Genomic DNA, 17,919 nt, shown 5'->3' with positions numbered 1-17,919 from the left:
GAAGGTTAGCGTCGAATTTTACTGTATTTCCAAGAAAACTTTTAATTTTAAGATTCACTATTCACATTGAACATGTTGGGGTTTATTATGCACAAATTATTAGCAGGTTGTATAAGTTTAAATCTTTCATTACTACCTCTATAGCAAAATTTTCTATTTGAGCTACAAAGACACATCTACTCATAACTCTGATTTTTTTGTGAATTTCGAAACGGGGTTTCGTGGGATGGACTCAACAGTGTTCAGCATGGTTTCCCATCAAAAACTCCAAAATGCAAAATTTCGTGTTGGGAAAGTGCTGCACGAAACCAACAATTTTATAAAACAAAAAAATACTCGTAAAACGGACACCTGCGTAAATGTCGTTTTGTGCCTGAAATAATATGAATGCGTCTCATAAAATTCGAGCAATTTGAAATGGCATATAATACATAGTACGAGGAAGAAATTTGTTACGTTGATTTCAACTCATTGTTCTGCGATGACACAAGCATTTCCGTAAAAGGAAAAAGTCTTCGTGTCATATGCAGTCGATTGCAGAAAAGTTTAGATATTTTTTCTTCCTACTTGCAAAAGTGGAAAATCTCTCCCAATGCTTCTAAAACTCAAATGATAATTTTTCCGCATAAGCCTAGGGCTTCTTTCCTCAAGCCAAACAATAATCACGTTGTCAAGATGAATGGGGTAATTTTAAGTTGGTCCGACAAGGTTAAGTACTTGGGACTAATTTACGATAAAAAACTTATTTTCAAAGAGCACATTGAGAGTATACAAGCCAAGTGCATCAAATATACGAGATGTTTATATCCTCTCATTAACAGGAATTCTAAACTTTGTTTAAAGAACAAACTTTTGATTTACAAACAAATTTTTAGACCAGCAATGCTTTATGCTGTACCGATCTTCTCAAGTTGCTGTTCAACAAGGAAGAAAACGCTCCAAAGGATTCAGAATAAAATTCTGAAAATGATTTTGAAGCGTCCTCCTTGGTTTGGTACACTCGAATTACATAGACTTACTGGTGTTGAACCATTAGAAGCTATGTCAAATAAAATTATTAACAATTTTTGACAAAAATCGTTGCAATCCTCAATTGCTACGATAAGCTCTCTTTATAGCCAATAAGTTAGCAATTAAGTTAGTTGTAAGTTTACTTCCCCTTTTCTGACAATTAGGTTTAAATCCCTACGAATGATAAGTCCTAATTGCGAAAGCAAACAAATCCTAACAATTAAAATTACAAATTTCTAACAGTGTTGAGAAGTCACCATTTGTGATTGGACACACATACTCATTATTTACTAATATTTATCATAAATACTTAAGCTACTAACAAATCCCCCCTTAATATATATACGTTGATTTCAACAAGCGTAGCAGAAGTGTATGACAGAAGCCTGTACAGTAACTCTACTTTTCGGCGTTCACCATACGGATCTCAACAGAGAAATCAAGTCTCTTTTTGATTTAAAAGCTGTGGCTCTCAAATATTGTTTCAAATCTTTTTTTGAATTAACCATATAACGATAAAGCCGATGACAAAGATATCACCTGTGAAGAGGATGAAGGTTTGAAGAACAAAAACCGAATATGTAGACAGCATATTTTATATTTTTAACACGTGACATGATTTTTTATTCCAAGTTGGAATTTCCAACACAAAAGCAATAGCAGGGTGGCGAAAACCGGGAAAAACCGGGAGAATCAGGGAATATCAGGGATTTAATTTTTCGATCAGGGAAATCAGGGAATATCAGGGAATTTAAAAAGTCATCAGGAAAAATTTTAAAGGCTTGGGATTTTTTACGGAGTTAGTTCTGAATTGGATTTATTGCAATGCATTTGATGTGGACGGTCACCAGCAACCCTACAACTACACTCAATAATAATTTGTTCTAGGTAGAAGAATTTTCCTGGAAAGTAATTTTCTAGAAGAACGCAACCATTTTAGCAAGGGCTTTATTTAACCCCATCACCGCGGAGTGACAGGGTTTTCCTCGATAAATGACCTTCAAACTCTTCTTACTTAGCAACATGCACAATTTGCATGAACTCTGTTGTAAATTAAAGGTCGATTTGTTCTCCAACCGTTTTAAAAAGTTCCATCGTTAAAAATTTCAAGTATATTTGTTAAACTGCAATTAAAGTTCAAATTTTACTTAAATTCCCTCGAGAATGGATTAGAGCATTGTAGCACTGATGATACCTTGTACAGGGCTCATGACGGTTAGATGCAACTGTAGTAACTTTAGTGACCAAGATGTCAATAAATAGTGATTAAATTTTTTGAAAAGTGTCCAAATAGGTACTAACATGTCATCAAGTAGTGCGCGAATTTTATGCTTATTACTACGTTTTTTTTTATAAAACCAGTGGTTAGACAAGATTTTTTTTCTTCGGTTTCTTGCAATTGATTCCAAACTAATAACGCACCTTCTAACATCGCCTGAGCAAGCTTCACTATCGCCATTGTCATATTCCAATAATTAAAAATGGTGATTACTTCCTTGCAACTAATTAACAGAAAACTCAGAGACTTGCTCAGTAGTTTGGGTGTGTTCATAACTCGAAATGTGTGAGTGAGTAGTGAGTTAATGTTATCAAATTTTTACCCCGGAATTTTTACCAGCAGAATTAATTGAAACTAACCTAAATGAGATTAAAATTTTTAAAAGTATAAATCACCTCGTCACGAAGGGATTTTAAACATTTTTAATAAAGTTCTTGAGAAATTCTCAGGATTTTTTTTTCAAAATGAATATTTTGCCAAATTATTGAAAAATGCTGAAAATACTCAAATTTTAAAGCCGGATAGGAAACCAGCTGAGGTTTAAAGTTGTCAAGCAATCATTGTATGATGATACGAGCTAATAAATCTGAAGGTTATTCAAGTGGAGCTGCTCTTCTATACATATAAAAAGCATTCCACAGTGTTTAGCACAAAGGTTTGATTGCGAAATTATTAATTTCTAATTTTCTCCTTTTTACAGTCAAGAATTGAAAACAATTATTTAACTGATCCAACCAGAATTCCAGATCTGATTGATTTTCTTGTCAAAGCAGGTGTGTCTCAAAATAGGTAATTGATAACACTGTTCCTGTGAATTTTGGTGCCCCTAGACGTTTCGGAAATGCCTCAAGTCTTCAGAGACTTCAATAAAATTTTCCCGTAAGTAAACGGAAAAACGACGAACACGGCGAACAATTGCTCTGCGGTGTTTTGACGCACTTCTGCATTTACCAGGGGCACCAAAATGAACAGGTTAAGAAGCTATAATATTTCGAGGGTACTTATTTGAGCTTAAGGACAACTTTTTTCACTTTTGTCGACCAGTGTAATTTTCATTTTCAATTTTATCAAACTGGACGTGTTTCTCAAAAAAATATTTTTGTTCAAGATTCAAGTTAGCAGAAGCGAAGCTAAACTGTTTCAATTACTGATGGGAATTTCAGCAGGAACCAGTTTAAGTCTGATCCTTTTTAGTTTTGACTTTTGAGATTTAGATGGAAAACCTATGATAGTCGTAACTTAAATCAGTTTAAAATAAATTTGAACAGTCAGGGAAAAAATTTGAAACATCAGGGAATATCAGGGAATTTATTTTTGGAAATTGAATGTGGAAAATTCATCACTAAGATCATGATACCAATCCAACGCGCTGTTTTGTGCGTGTTCATATCCAGTAAATACAGATTTAGAGAACCGGGAGCTGTGATATTGAGCACAGACAGGTTTTGATATAAAGTTGCGCCTGATGCAGTCCACGCTTCTTCTAAAATTAATGCTGATCGATCATTTAAAATTTTGGTGAATCATTGTTGTCCATGATATCAGTTCTTGAAAAAGGTACTTCTTGAGATTTTTAATATTTTGTGACAATTTGGAAAATTTTTCACGGAAAAACATTTATTTTTCAGTGCATATATTTTTTCTTAAACCGCAATTCTATTCTCGTTCATTAAGGCAATATTATTACCTACAACTTTGCTGAAGACACCATTTCAATCAAACAAGCCGTTTTTCTGATATAGACATTTTTATTTATAAGTCTCCATTTTGAATAGACCCTTTTGAAGCAGCAGTCGCAAGTTTACACGAAAAACTAATATCGTAAAATGACTTTTTTTTTTAAAAGGAACAACTGTGAAAAGTTTCAGCGAAATCGGAAATGGTCGATCAGGTTCAGGAACGATTTACGAAGTAGCATGGAAAGATTCAACTACGAATCTCATGACGTTCACCAGTTTTCTTTCAAATAAAATCGAGAACAGGCGACAGATCGACACTATATATTTCAACTTCACAGAGACGTTTGACAAAGTGCCACACAATATTGCTACAGCGAAACTCAATTACTTGGGCTTTCCACGCTAGAATACGGATTGGCTGCGCTTCTATTTGACTGGGCGAAATGCTTTCGTCAACGTCAACGGCTCGCATTCTCGTATCTTCTCCATCGCATCTGGTATTCCACAAGATAGTGCCTAGGTCCTAGGCTCGTTTTTATCTTGTTCATCAATGACTTGCGCTTTCGTTTGAAATGTGAAAACTGTTGTATGCTGACGATTTAAAATTTATCGCATTGATGAGACTCACTTCGAGAGCAATTGCACAAAAAACTGGCAACCAATTTAATCGACCATTTTCGATATTGCTGAAACTTTGCATAGATATTCCTATAGGTAAATGATGTCATTTTGTGCTTTTGGTTTATTTTATTGGAACACGACTTATTTTTTAAAAAGCTATTGTAAATGCTATTTTGGAAAGATATTGATGATAACAAATATTTTCATGGTTAAAACAGTTTATTTGATCGGTGTAACGTTTTCGGCAAAGTTGTAGATAAAAATTTTGTCTTTCCGAAAAAACATACACTCTAAGAAAAAAAATTATTTTGAAAAAAATTCAAGATAATCATTTAAAAAGCTCATTTTTTAAAAATCCGTTTTTTTCATAAAAACCACAAAAGATTACCCAAACAATGAAACCGGTCCGATCAAGAAGAAATCAAGAAAAAAAGTTATAAATTTTTGAACAAAATTTTAACTTTTTTTCACAGGGTACATGTTTCTATGTAAGGACAAAATTATTTAATTTTTGAAAAATGAGCTCTTTTAGATAATTAATTTTTAATTTTTTTTTGAACTATTTGAAAAAAATTGTTCAGAGTGTGAATAAAAATTTAAAAATTTTTTTGGAAAGACAAAATTATTATCTACAACTTTGCCGAAGACTTCATACCGATCAAACAAACCGTTTTGGCTCTAAAAATATTTGTAATCATCCAATACCTTCCTAAAATAGCATTTTCCAATAGTTTCTCAAAAATGAGTCGTATTACAAAAAATTAAAACATTAGCTCAAACTGGCATCTTTTGCCTATAGAAACAGCTACGCAAAGTTTCAACCAAATTAAAAATGACAATTTAAAACAAAATATTAAAAGTGGGACATTTCTTGTGGAACTTCTCTCGATTGTAAATCGGTTCCATTTTCCCGCCGGCAAACTAGAATCAAATTCGATTATTCTACTGGAGTAAAGATCTTGCAACGCGCTGGAGTCGTTGTTAATGGTAAACTCAAATTCGACGAGCACATCTCTATCACAACCAGGGGCGGATTATGGCGAAGGCGAAGCAGGCGGTCAAATCTTTTCTCCCGTGCCATCCACTAACATTGAATAAATATCTTGTTAGATATTATAATGATTCATGACATTGATAAAATTTTGCTTTTGTGGAATTTTAGTAGTTGAATCGTCATCGCTGATTTCCATTTTCGAGTTATCTAGTTCTAGTATTAAGGGGACGATTTGTACATTAATACCTTTTATATAGCACTAGCTGACCTGGCAAACTTAGTCCCGCCCATTTTTGTGCTTAATTAAATCATTTTAAACATTCCAAATTCATTGATTCCTTGCGACTTGTTTATGGTCTGCAAATGCACGACGAATCGGGCATAGGATATGATCAAAGTCAAAAGACAAATCGTTTAAAATGATTGGTTTCATCGGAATGACAACATCCTCGACTTTTGGCTTCTGTACATCACCTTTTTTTTAAATATCCATATTGGGTGGTATTCAATCATTTTCAGCTGTTTTTCTGGCATCAATCTGATTCCGGAAATACCCATCTTGGGAGATATTCAGTTATTTTGGTTGTTTTCCAGAAACTGAAAGCGTTCATTTTTGAATTCAAAATGGTGTCCAGGGTCAATGCTTGGCTTCTATGCATCATCTAGATTACGGAAATAACGATGTTGAGTAATATTCGGTCATTTTCGGCTGTTAATGGGTTCAATGATGGCAATGTCGGTCACGGGTTACTTTAAAACACGTTTTATTATGTCAAAGCCGACGTTTCAAGGATATATTTCCTCGTCCTCAGGGCAACTACGACTAACAGTTTACAATTTACATAGATTAGTCACACGAATTAAATTATTACATACACAACTTACAAACAAAACAAACAAGTTCTCGTCAAAATATGGTGCATTGGTGTTAAATTGCTGTTGGTTAACTACACTGCACTGTGGATGTAAAATATGTAAAATGTTATTTGGTTTGTGACTTTTCAAAATTTAAAAATGCAAACGGATGAGCTACACTTACACAGTATCTTCCAACACACATCACACACGATTAAAGCCGTCGGGAAATGTTGCGTCAAAACGGAGAGAAATATTGTTGCAAGACAGAGATAGAGAGTGCTAGAGACTGTAGTAGTCTGCATCAACATGTGAGAGATCGCAGCGTGCCGGAGTAAGCGATGCTTAAGTTGTTCGTGTCCGTTCTGTAATTTATTGCGGATCTATCACATGCGATGTAACACATTTCTAACACCCAGAGCTGCCAATAAAATCCTCGATTAAACTGGAAAAAGGCTGAAGAAAAAACTGGAAAAAACTGGATTCCAAATAAATTTAAAAAAAGCAAAAACATGATTGTGAGTGTGCTTTTCTGTTATGGGGACTGAATTCAAAGACAGTTTTTTATGAAGCAACTAAAGAGATAACTCTTTGCAAAAAATTACTCATTTAAATCAGAACTGTTTTGTTTCGGGCTTACATTTTGTTAAAAATATGCATTGAAAAATTTCCTCTAACAGCAGCGCAATTTAAAATTACGCAATCAATCTATCTCAAAATTAAGAAAATAGAGCAACATTTTCTTCCGTTTCATCAGTGAAGTTTAAATTTCAATTATTTCTGACTTCGCTATCTTTTGGTATCTAATTCTTCTAATAATTTTTTAACTGCTACGCAACAGAAAATAAACAGAAATTTTCATGGTCTGGTATAATCTATTTGTTTGGTTTTATCTCAACCACGTCATGCAGTCTTTAATTTGACCGTGTTTCGTGCGAGAAGATAGCATACTGAAAATGCTGTTAAGAATTGTCAAAATAATTTATCAATCTACAAATAATTTATCAATCTACAATATTTACGTTTTAAAAATATTTGCGAAAATCAATCGGAGCTTCAGTGAATAAAAAACTGGATAAAACTGGCAAATATCTGAGAAACTGGAAGATTTTGGGAATAAACTGTTCGACTGGATTACTTGAAAAAAACTGGAGGAATCCAGATTAAACTGGAACATTGGCAACCCTGCTAACACCTGTAATGCTTGAATCCTGTCATCCGAAGTTATAATTCTAGTGTTGGCTATATTGAAACTGTGGTTCTCTACTAGAGATGGTCGGGTACGGGTATTTTTACCCGAAACCCGTACCCGACCCGTACCCGACGGGTTCGGGTCGGGTTTCGGGTAGCGTAAAAAAATATTTTACGGGTTCGGGTCGGGTACGGGTAATTTAAAAACCAAGGCTTCGGGTTCGGGTCGGGTACGGGTTTGAAAAATTCTCAATTGGTCGGGTACGGGTCGGGTACGGGTAATTTGCTTTTCGTGCATTATGAGAAATTAATTTTTAACATTTCAAACCTAGGTGTTTTCTTATCGTCAATAATCGGAAAGATCGAACATGAAATTGCCCATTCTCACTCAACGAGAGATCGGCCAATACCTATTCTAACAGTTGTCGGCAGTGTTTGCACCAAGGAAATGACATCATGCTATCTCTTCCTAATGTGAAAGTCAATAGTTCTTCCTGCAACCATTTTGAGTTAAATGGAATTTTTGCCAGGCTTTTTTCATATTTGTGAGGAAAACCGCGGAGCATTGCACAGTAAGGCAACTAAATACAAGGGCTGGTTAAGTAAAAAAAGTGTGGATAAATGCGACAAAAATATGGTATTTACTTAATTTTGGTGTGCTGAACACCAATCTCCATTCCATTTTTTATTTGGGGCCGTCCATAAAGCAGGTGACCTAATTATTAATGATTTTGGCACTTTTCCCCTTAGCCACAGGGCGTTCTCCTCACAGAAACAAATTACGTAGCTTTTGCACAACACCTCAAATCAACCAAATTTTGCGAAAAAAAATTTTTTTTTTAAATTAAAACAAAATAGGTAATACATACAAACTAACTACGAATCAACTTTTTCTTTGACACCAAAAAAATCCAAGCTATCATTGAAGCTGTTTCGAAGTAATGAATTTTTTAAAAAAACGGGTCAAAAAACGTCAGTATGCCAAACTTCGAAAAGTTATAAAAAAACAGATCTCATGATATTGCACCCACATTTTGGATTTAGGCACTTGAATATTATAGCAATAAAGGAAAAATATTATGAAACAGCTGACGTAAAATAAATTTAGGCGGATGGCCATCGATTCTCTACTGTGTTTGGTACGAATCAAAAATGTATATTAGATTTGACAGCGATGGCATAGTCTTTGTTTGCACTGTGACCAGGTATGTACAGAAATATCTGTGTTATACCGATTTTTAGATTGAATCGATGACACCGAATCTGTACTAAAAAATTACAGGTTTTTGGCAAATGCAAATGAATTATTAAATTTTTCTCAAGTTATAAACAATATTAACTTCGACTTTATTATAATATTAAGATTTCAGGTTGCTGCGATGTTCACATAAAACTCGTCGCTTTTTTAACTTTACCAGACATGCACTTTTCATAGTGGACCTCTTCCTTATAGTGGACCATCCGCCTGGAACTCTGGGTTCATTAACATGCGTTCACATTCACACTCGGTTTTTGTCTAACTCCGGCCATCATCTCGAGAAACCACATATGACAATTAGTGCATATAACGTGCGAGGTACCCAGTTATTTTGAAAAAAAAAAAAAAAAATCCAGGACGGGTCGGGTACGGGTCGGGCTCAAGCAATTTCGGCGTTGTTTTCTTTCGGGTACGGGTAGTTGGAATAGATATTTTTCGGGTTCGTGTCGGGTACGGGTATTTTAAACAAACCAGACTACGGGTTCGGGTCGGGTACGGGTTTGAAAATTTTCGATTAGTCGGGTACGGGTCGGGTACGGGTAACAAATTTCCCATACCCGACCATCTCTATTCTCTACATCGCATGCTTCATTAACGCCGTCTTTTTAAACTCATCTTCCCTTCCCTCCCTCTCAGTGCTAGAATCTCTATACTGTTCGTAGCGTTTCATGAGAGAGCGGTGCGCGGCAAGACGGTTCTTCAGTTGCTGTGTAGTTATACCAATGTATGAGCTATCGCAGTCTGCACACAGGATACGGTATATTACGTTTCCTTTTTGAAAGATGCGAGGAAGAGTCTTTGAGTTTCGTGAAAAGTAGTCTGTTGGTTTTGACGCATTTGAAATTCAGACTGATATTTTCATGGTTCTTTTTAATACTGCGTGCAAGTGCGGGTGTGAGGCCGTCAACATGGTGCAAAGATCGATATACTTTTGGTTCCGAGTTTACTTCCTCAACAACGTTATTCGTGCTTCGTTTGATAAATCTGTTGATTAAGTAGCCCGTGACCGAAATTGCCATCATTGCACCCATTAACTATTTATTGGTCAAACAACGCTTAACATATTCTCGGCTGTTTCCCAGAAGATGCCATCTTACAATTCAAAATAATGCCTGAGGTCAATGTTTATCTTCTTGCATTATTCTGGTTACGGAGATACTCATATTGGGTGGTATTTGGTCACTTTGGGCTGTTTTTCAGAAACCGGAAGTCGCCATCTTAAATTAAAAATGGAATTTGGAGACAATTTCTGGCCTCTGAGCGTCATTCTGGTTTAAAAAACCCATATTGGGTGGTATTTGGTCATTTTCGGCTGTTTTCCAAAAACCGAAAGTCGCCATCTTAAAACTCTAAGTGTTGTTTGTGGTCGATTTAAGCTCCTGTGTATCATTCTGGTTCCGGATATAATCATATTTATTGTCTCCTGTGCCAATTTGTTAGTTCAATTCACTTGATTAGCTCTAGAGTTTTGAATAAATTTGTTTGAGCCCTCTCTCCCAGAAGAGGAAGGGGTGTCAAACCACCATGAAAATTTTTCATGCTTTAAAAAACGTCAACATATCAAATGTGGTTTCATTTACACGATTATTTTTCAAAATACGCAGAAATTTGTGTGAAAAAAATGAAAATGTAGAAAAAAAAATTAAAAAAACTAAACCCCTCCCTTCCAGAAAAAGGAGGGGTAATGAAACAATATGGACATATTTGTAACCTTTGAAAACATCCACAGGCCAAATTTGGTTCCATTTACTTGGTTAGTTTTTGAGATGTGCAGAAATTTGTGTTTCATTTGTATGGGACCTCTCTTTTCCAAAAGAGACAGGGGTCTCAAACTGTCTTAGTCACCTTTCTCGGCGTCTTATACCCTTATATACAAAATTTCACGCCGGTCGGTTCAGTAGTTTCCAAGCCTGTAAGGATCAGACAGATAGACAGACAGAGCTGCATTTTGCCTTTCTCCTAGAAAGGTATAGCAATCACTGAAAAAACCAAAGGTATAAAAGTGCTCCAAAGGGTCGAATCTCGTATATCAATCGACTTAGTTCGATGAGCTGAGCATTTTCTGTATGTGTGTGTGTATGTGTGTATGTGTGTGTATGTGTGTGTGTATGTGTGTGTGTGTGTGTATGTAACGGTCTCCCAATCTCACTCGATTTTCTCGAAGATGGCTGGACCGATTTTCATGAAACTAATTGCAAATGAAAGGTCTAGTTGCCCCATAAGACCCTATTGAATTTTATTGTAATCGATTTTAACAAAATTGGTATCAAAAGAACAGGCTTTTTTTTTTAACCGTTTGTAAAATCATTTTATGATGATTGGATATGTAGTTTAAAAGTTATGTAAAGAAACGTGTTACAACGACTGTTTAAACTCACTCACTTTTCTCAGAGATTGCTGGACCGATTTTCACAATATTAGTGTCATATGGAAGGTCTTGTTGCCCCATAAGACCCTATTGAATTTTATTGTTATTGAACTTGTATAATAATGGGAAATCAGGCTATGACAAGAAACATGTTTCTAAGACTGCTTGAACTCACCCACTTTTCTCAGAGATGGATGGATCGATTCGTGATCGAAGTGTAAATTCAGAGTCATTTCTTTTATTTCGTTATTACTTCAGCATAAATTTTTGCACCTAATTATTTATTTATTTTAACTTTTTGCCTTCCTCCTAGAGAGGTATAGCAATCACTTGCATAACCGAAGATATAGAAGTGCTCCGAAGGGCCGAATATTATATATCACTCGACTCAGTTCGACGTGCTGAGCATTTCCTGTATGTGTGTGTATGATGGTTTGTGTGTATGTGCAGATTTTTATTCTCACTCACTTTTCTCAGAGATGTCTGGACCGATTTTTATGAAATTAATTGCAAATGAAATGTCCAATTTCCCCATAAGACTCTATCAACATTCATTGTAATCGGATTATTAGTTTTAAGGTTATGCATCAAAATGTAAAAATCACGAAACATCATTATCTCAGAAACTACGCAAACAAAATTGGTTTTAAATGAACGGGCTACTTCAAAAACCCTTAACTTTTGAATCTTATATAGATTGAACAGAAGTTATAGAAAGAAACGTGTTCTGGAGAATGTTTAATCTCACTCATGTTTCTCAGAGATGGCTGAACCGATTTTCATAAAATCAGTGTCAAATCGAAGCTAGTTGCCTCATAAGACCCTATTGATATTTGTTTTGCAATTGGAGGCTTACTTTGCCTGTTATGTTCTCACAAAATTAGTGTCAAATGAAAGGTCTAACTGCCTCATAACACCCTATTGAATTTCATTGTAATCGGGCTGTAACTTTGTCTGTAATGTATCAAAATGTGAGAGTCACATTCATTATCTCAGAAACTACACAACCGATTTGAAAAATATTGATATCAAATGAACGGGCAAGTTAAGCGTTAACTGATGAATTATAATTGGATACTTTGTTTCAAAGTTTGGCTGCCCTATACCTTCCCATTTCATTTGATTATAATGGAGCTTAAGCCACCGTTATGTATTGAATTTTTAAAACAACGAAAGTCTATTATCTCAAAGATTACACGACTCATTTGAACATAACTAGTGTCAAACGAATGAGTCATTTTTCAAACTTACAAATAACAAACGGATAACAATTTATTATGTGGTTCAAAAGTTATGGAAAGAAAAGAAATTCAAAGACTACTTAAAACTATACCTACTTTGATCAACATATGTGGCCTCAACATAATTTAAATGTGGTTTCGCACTATTTGAACGTTCCTGGTATCGCTCGTGATTAAATTGTTCAAAATTAAGAGTCATTTCTTTTATTTCGCTATTTCTTAAGCACTAACATTACGTCAAATTTCATATTTCTTACTTCAATTGCAACATCAATATTTTAGAACCCAAAGAGTGCATATACCTTAATTGGATTCAAGCATGTAATCTGTTTTTACAAATAATAAGTTTGAATGAGAAAGGCTTTGTCTGACCGCTAGGTGGATTAATTTAGGTTTTCAAATGTTTAGATTGGTCACTTTCCGCTGTTTTCAGAAACCAGAAGTCGCCATCTTGGATTTCAAAATGGCATTTGGTGACATTTTCTGGCTCCTGGACATGACGCCCCTGATTCCGGAAACACCCATATTAGAAACCAGAAGTTGCCATCTTAAATTTAAAAATGGTGTTTTGAGTCGAGTTTTGGTTCCTCTGCATCGACTCGATTATTTTAAGCTGTTTTCCGGAAAACCTTGTTGAAATATCTGTTTAATTTGTAACTTGACCTCTTTCCCCTTTCAGAGTACGGAGGAGTGTCAGACCACCATAGAAATTCGTGTTTGATTTGTATAAAAGCCCTCCCATCCAGAATTTGGAGGGATGTCGAACCACCAAACTTTTCTTGCTCTCAAAAACCTCAACATATCAAATTTGGCTCCATTTATTTAATTATTGCTCGAGATGCTTAGAAATTTGTGTTTCATTTTTATAAAACCCCACCCTTCCAGGAGAGGGACGGGTGCCATAATATTCTGGATATATTTGTTACCCCTGAATACATTCACCTGCCAAATTGGGTTCCATTTACTTGGTTAGTTTTCGAGATGTGGTGAAATTTGTATTTCATTTGTATGGAACCCCTCCCTTTTAGAAGAGAGAGGGATGTCAAACCATTATGGGTATATTTGTTAAAATTCGGTTTTACTGGTTTACGAGCTGTGCGAAATTTGTGTTTCATTTGTATGGAACCCCTCCGTTATTGAAGAGGGATGAGTCTCGAACCATTATGGACATAGTTGTTACCCCCAAAAATATTCACCTGCCAAATTTGTTCCCATTCAATTAATTAGTTTCGAGATGTGCAGAAATTTGTGTTTCATTTGTATGGAACCCCTCTCTTATTGACGAAGGAGGAGTCTCAAACCATTATGGACATATTTGTTACCCCGAAAAACACTCACCTGCCAAATTTGTTCCCATTCTGTTGGTTAGTTCTCGACATGTGCAGAAATTTGTGTTTCATTTGTATGGAACCCCTCCCTTCCAAAAAGGAGAGGTATCGAACTATTATGGACATATTTGTTACCCCTGTAAACATTCACATGCCATATAGATATATAGATCAGACAGACAGACAGACAGAGCTGCATTTTTATGTGTTTAGATTACACACGTCTTCTCAACATTGAGCCCTTTTTTTAAAAAAGCAATAGCACAAAATTACGTATTTTGCTTGCAAAGTTTCAGCCAAACCAAAGATGCTCGAAATAGTTTCCCATTTTTTTGTGGAATTGCTCAAATGTTCATTAGGGGTAATATCTACCAAAAAAAAATTATTTTCGCCATTTTCTTTAATTGGCCTAAATCATACTAAAACTATGCAAGAATCAAAATCTACATCGCCCAAGTACAGATCTAAACTCAAAGCTCGTTCAAATCAATTTTTACCGAACATCTTTTATACTCCAAAATCACATTTTTCGTTTAATTTGGCGATGCTCGTTTTTCTTTTTATTTCGAGGCTTTGCAAACTAGCAGAAGTTACCTATGATCGTTATCGTGTTTCCAATTTGAAGAATAGAGGTCTCTGCATCAAGTTTCGACCGTTATAGCGTCTCTACAGAACGTGTTTACTCACAATTTCCCTTTGTTAAGTCGATCGGCCGTTCTCGTTGTGTACATTCTTTGTTTGAGTTTTTCTATACTTTTTAACTGTGAGTTATATTCAAAAGTACTTAAATATGAGTGACAAGTTTGAGTTTTGCGTGGGATCGGGCGCCAACTGTGTCAAAGACGCTGAACATCGCATGTCTGATATCGCGAAAGAGGCTAGGCGCAGCCATACATTAGATGGCAAAAAAGAAGAAGAGGAAAATAAAACCCAGGAAGGACAACTTTACAGCGCAGGGATAGCTGACTGAAGGTAAACCTATGATTAGGCTTTACTATTGCGATTCTTAAGATTTATAGCATTTTGAAACTTTAAACGCGTTTTTCTCAAAACCATGTTTTCAAAATCGGCGAGCAGTAGAACTGAAAAATTTACATCTGATTGACTTGAAATTTTAACTGTAGCCTTTTCATTAGATTATCTAGTGAAGTACACACGATTTCAGCGATTGATCAGCAACAACTAAAGTTATAAACAATCAAAGTTGATTTTTTTGTCGAAACAGAACTTTTTTCTTCAAACCGTTGCCATTTTGCGAAGAAATATTCTAAAAATATAATCATGTGTACTTCACTAGCGACACTTATGTAGATGATGAAAAAAATTTTGTTGCGGCTCAAGGTGGAGTTGGGCACGACTTCTACTGCTCGCCGCGGAATAACTCAAAAAAAGTGGTTCACGGCAATCGCGCCACAGCCGCCATTTTGTAACAAAAATAGCAATAAAAATATTTTTTCTATTCTGCAAGAGTTGCTCTATTTAATAATATATTATATATTTATATACCTTACATCTCAAATGTCCTGTAAAAAAATTCATGAAAAAAGCCTTGTTTGTTTGAGCATTTGGTAGATATTACCCCTTAAGGCAGACAATATGTGCAGCAGGGGAAGCGAAGCGAACTGGAAATATGATACAGATTTGATAAAATATACCGCATCCCGACGGGACTTGAACCCGCAATCTCCCTGTCTCCGGCATGGTGTTTTGACCAATTAAACTACAGAGAACGGTGGTACTGTTCCACAATCTATATGCGTATCACATTCCACTGCCGACTTATTCTATTGCTCATCCCTAACTACACACACTGCTGTGCAAGCGTTATTTATACAACTGAAAGGAATGTCTCATCGCACACAGAAGAGTCAGCTGACTTTAATAACTCTTATAGACCTGTGTGATCGAGACCAAAGTCAGTTTGAGTCAAATGTTCCAATAAAATTTTTGGTGAAAAGTCCAGAATGAAGATATAAAATATTTTTGCCCTAGAGCTCAAACTAGAAAAAAATAAGATTATAGCTTTCTAACCATTCCTATTAATTTTGGTGCCTCTCGTGAAGATAACTTTTTCAGAGACGGCGAGGAATTACTCTACCGCTTTTTGAAGCACTTCCGCATACACTAGTGTGTGTGTGTGTGTGTGTGTGTGTGTGTGTGTGTGGAACCTCTCTAGAACCCACTGTCTGGCAGTGATATAGTGAAAAACAGACAGTTGCAATTATATTTCAATTCTGCAACTATCTTAGTTTCGGGTTCTAGAAGGTGTTAGCTCTACCGACCTTCCAAAGACCCTTTACAGAATGACTGAGTACTTGCAGTACATTCCGGAGTAATTTTCCAATCGGTAAGCCCCGCCTCAAAATAATATTAGAATCTTACAGATTTTATTAATATTTTCAGACTTTCAATTCGTTTGATACATTTATATCAAAAAAATTGACCCGTATTTAATAGCATGTTATATTTAGTGCCAATTAGTAAAATGAATAAATTTTACCATTTATACGTACCAAAATATAACCTATGTATGTACCAAAATATACCTATAAGCTGATGACAAATTGCTAAACTTGTAATAAATAATGTGTCAATCGGTCGCCTACGCAATTGCTACAATAAGAACTTAAAATAATAATGATAAATTAAGAAATATAAGCAAAAAAAAGACATTTATTTGCAATGCATTTGCTTCATTTATGGTGGAAACCGCAGCACTGTCTGTCCACTCGGACCTGCACACAAGCTTGCATGCAAGCCTTAATGTGGAAAGCAAGCGACGCTCGTTCCAATTGTCACTTTCTATGCATAAACAATTTTGAAAGTAACAAAAATATCACTTTTAAACTACCTCCCGCATGTTCACTATACTTATCTTCAGCCGCATCGTTTTAATGTTCACTTCCTCTATCACACGTAGCGAACCTATACATTAGAGAAATGACAAGACACTCACCGTTAAGGCAACTGTCAACATCAAAACGGATAACGGCAATGCAAAATGATACAACTCGCCCGTTTTGATGTTGACAGTTGCCTTAACGGTGAGTGTCTTGTCATTTCTCTAATGTATAGGTTCGCTAATCACACGGGATTCGGTAGTCCCAATTGCACCACTAAAATTAGTTTTTTTCTACGACCCGATACAGGATTGACTCTACACTTCTCAGAGCAGTGTTCATCAATCCTTTCATTCGTAATACCCTTTAAACACACTGGACTCTGAACGAAGGCTTCTCGACTATGACTACAACACGAATTACACTTTCCACGTTTTATGAATCACGACAAAACGCGACAACTTCGGACGCAATAAACGAAGACAAAACCCGCTGCAAACGACCGTGGCGCCAATCCCATATGCTAATTCAGCTATTTCATCGTATAATCTTCACGGCACGGCATCAAGTAAAAGTTTCGCAGCACACACAACATCACAAACATTCCTGAAAAAACTCACTTCGCGATATTAAACAAATTTTCTTCCGAAAAATCGCACGAACGAAAATTTTGACGTCCGAATCCGGCCATGGCCTGCTTCTCCCAGCACTTCCGCATACACTAGAGGCACTAAAATTCACACGAATGTCTAAAAAGCTATAGTCTTTAAAGGCATTTGTTTTGAGCTTTAAGGTGAAACTCCGTGTCATTGAAACAATAATTTATTTTCTTCTCTTTTTCCTCTTTTCGAATTGTTGATTTTACATAACACAGCAAAAGTAGAGACTGTAGTATAGAGAGACGACAGAGTACTCACCGCTACGGTAAATGCCGAACCACAACGGTGAGCATCCCGTCGTCTTTCTTTGCTACAGTTTCTAATTTTGCTGCGTCTTTCTAAATAAAATGCTGCGATATGGAGCCTGCCAGTAATTCCGTGCATTACATTTTTCCGCGCACAAATCTAGAAAAAAAATCGAACAGTAGGTAAATGTCATCGAAACGTAGCTATTTTTTGTGCTAAAGCTTTCGAATACAGTCGAATCGCTGTATAGCGACATCGCAAGGGACCGTCGTTATAGAGAAATGTCGCAATAAAACGAATAATTTTTCTGAATATGAAGCAGAAGGGACCATTGAGAATGTCGCTATAT

General features: G+C 35.8%; 1 protein-coding gene across 8 annotated transcripts in view; it reads left to right on the top strand.

The window, feature by feature from the left end:
* The window catches only part of LOC129720069 (inhibitory POU protein), a 368,998-nt gene that overhangs the window by 29,263 nt on the left and 321,816 nt on the right, over positions 1 to 17,919 (top strand). Inside the window, exon 1 of one of the 8 annotated variants that reach the window (XM_055671517.1) lies at positions 14,600 to 14,797. The exons of the other annotated variants lie outside the window; for them this stretch is intronic. The gene's annotated coding sequence lies outside the window, so the exon portion shown is untranslated. Of the gene's footprint in view, positions 1 to 14,599; positions 14,798 to 17,919 lie in introns of those variants that run through there. 8 annotated transcript variants of the gene reach the window in all.

This window comes from Wyeomyia smithii, chromosome 1 (assembly GCF_029784165.1).
Source record: "Wyeomyia smithii strain HCP4-BCI-WySm-NY-G18 chromosome 1, ASM2978416v1, whole genome shotgun sequence".
Lineage (NCBI taxonomy): Eukaryota > Metazoa > Arthropoda > Insecta > Diptera > Culicidae > Wyeomyia > Wyeomyia smithii.
Note: the sequence above shows the minus strand (reverse complement) of the source record. Positions and strands in the feature narration are given on the sequence as shown.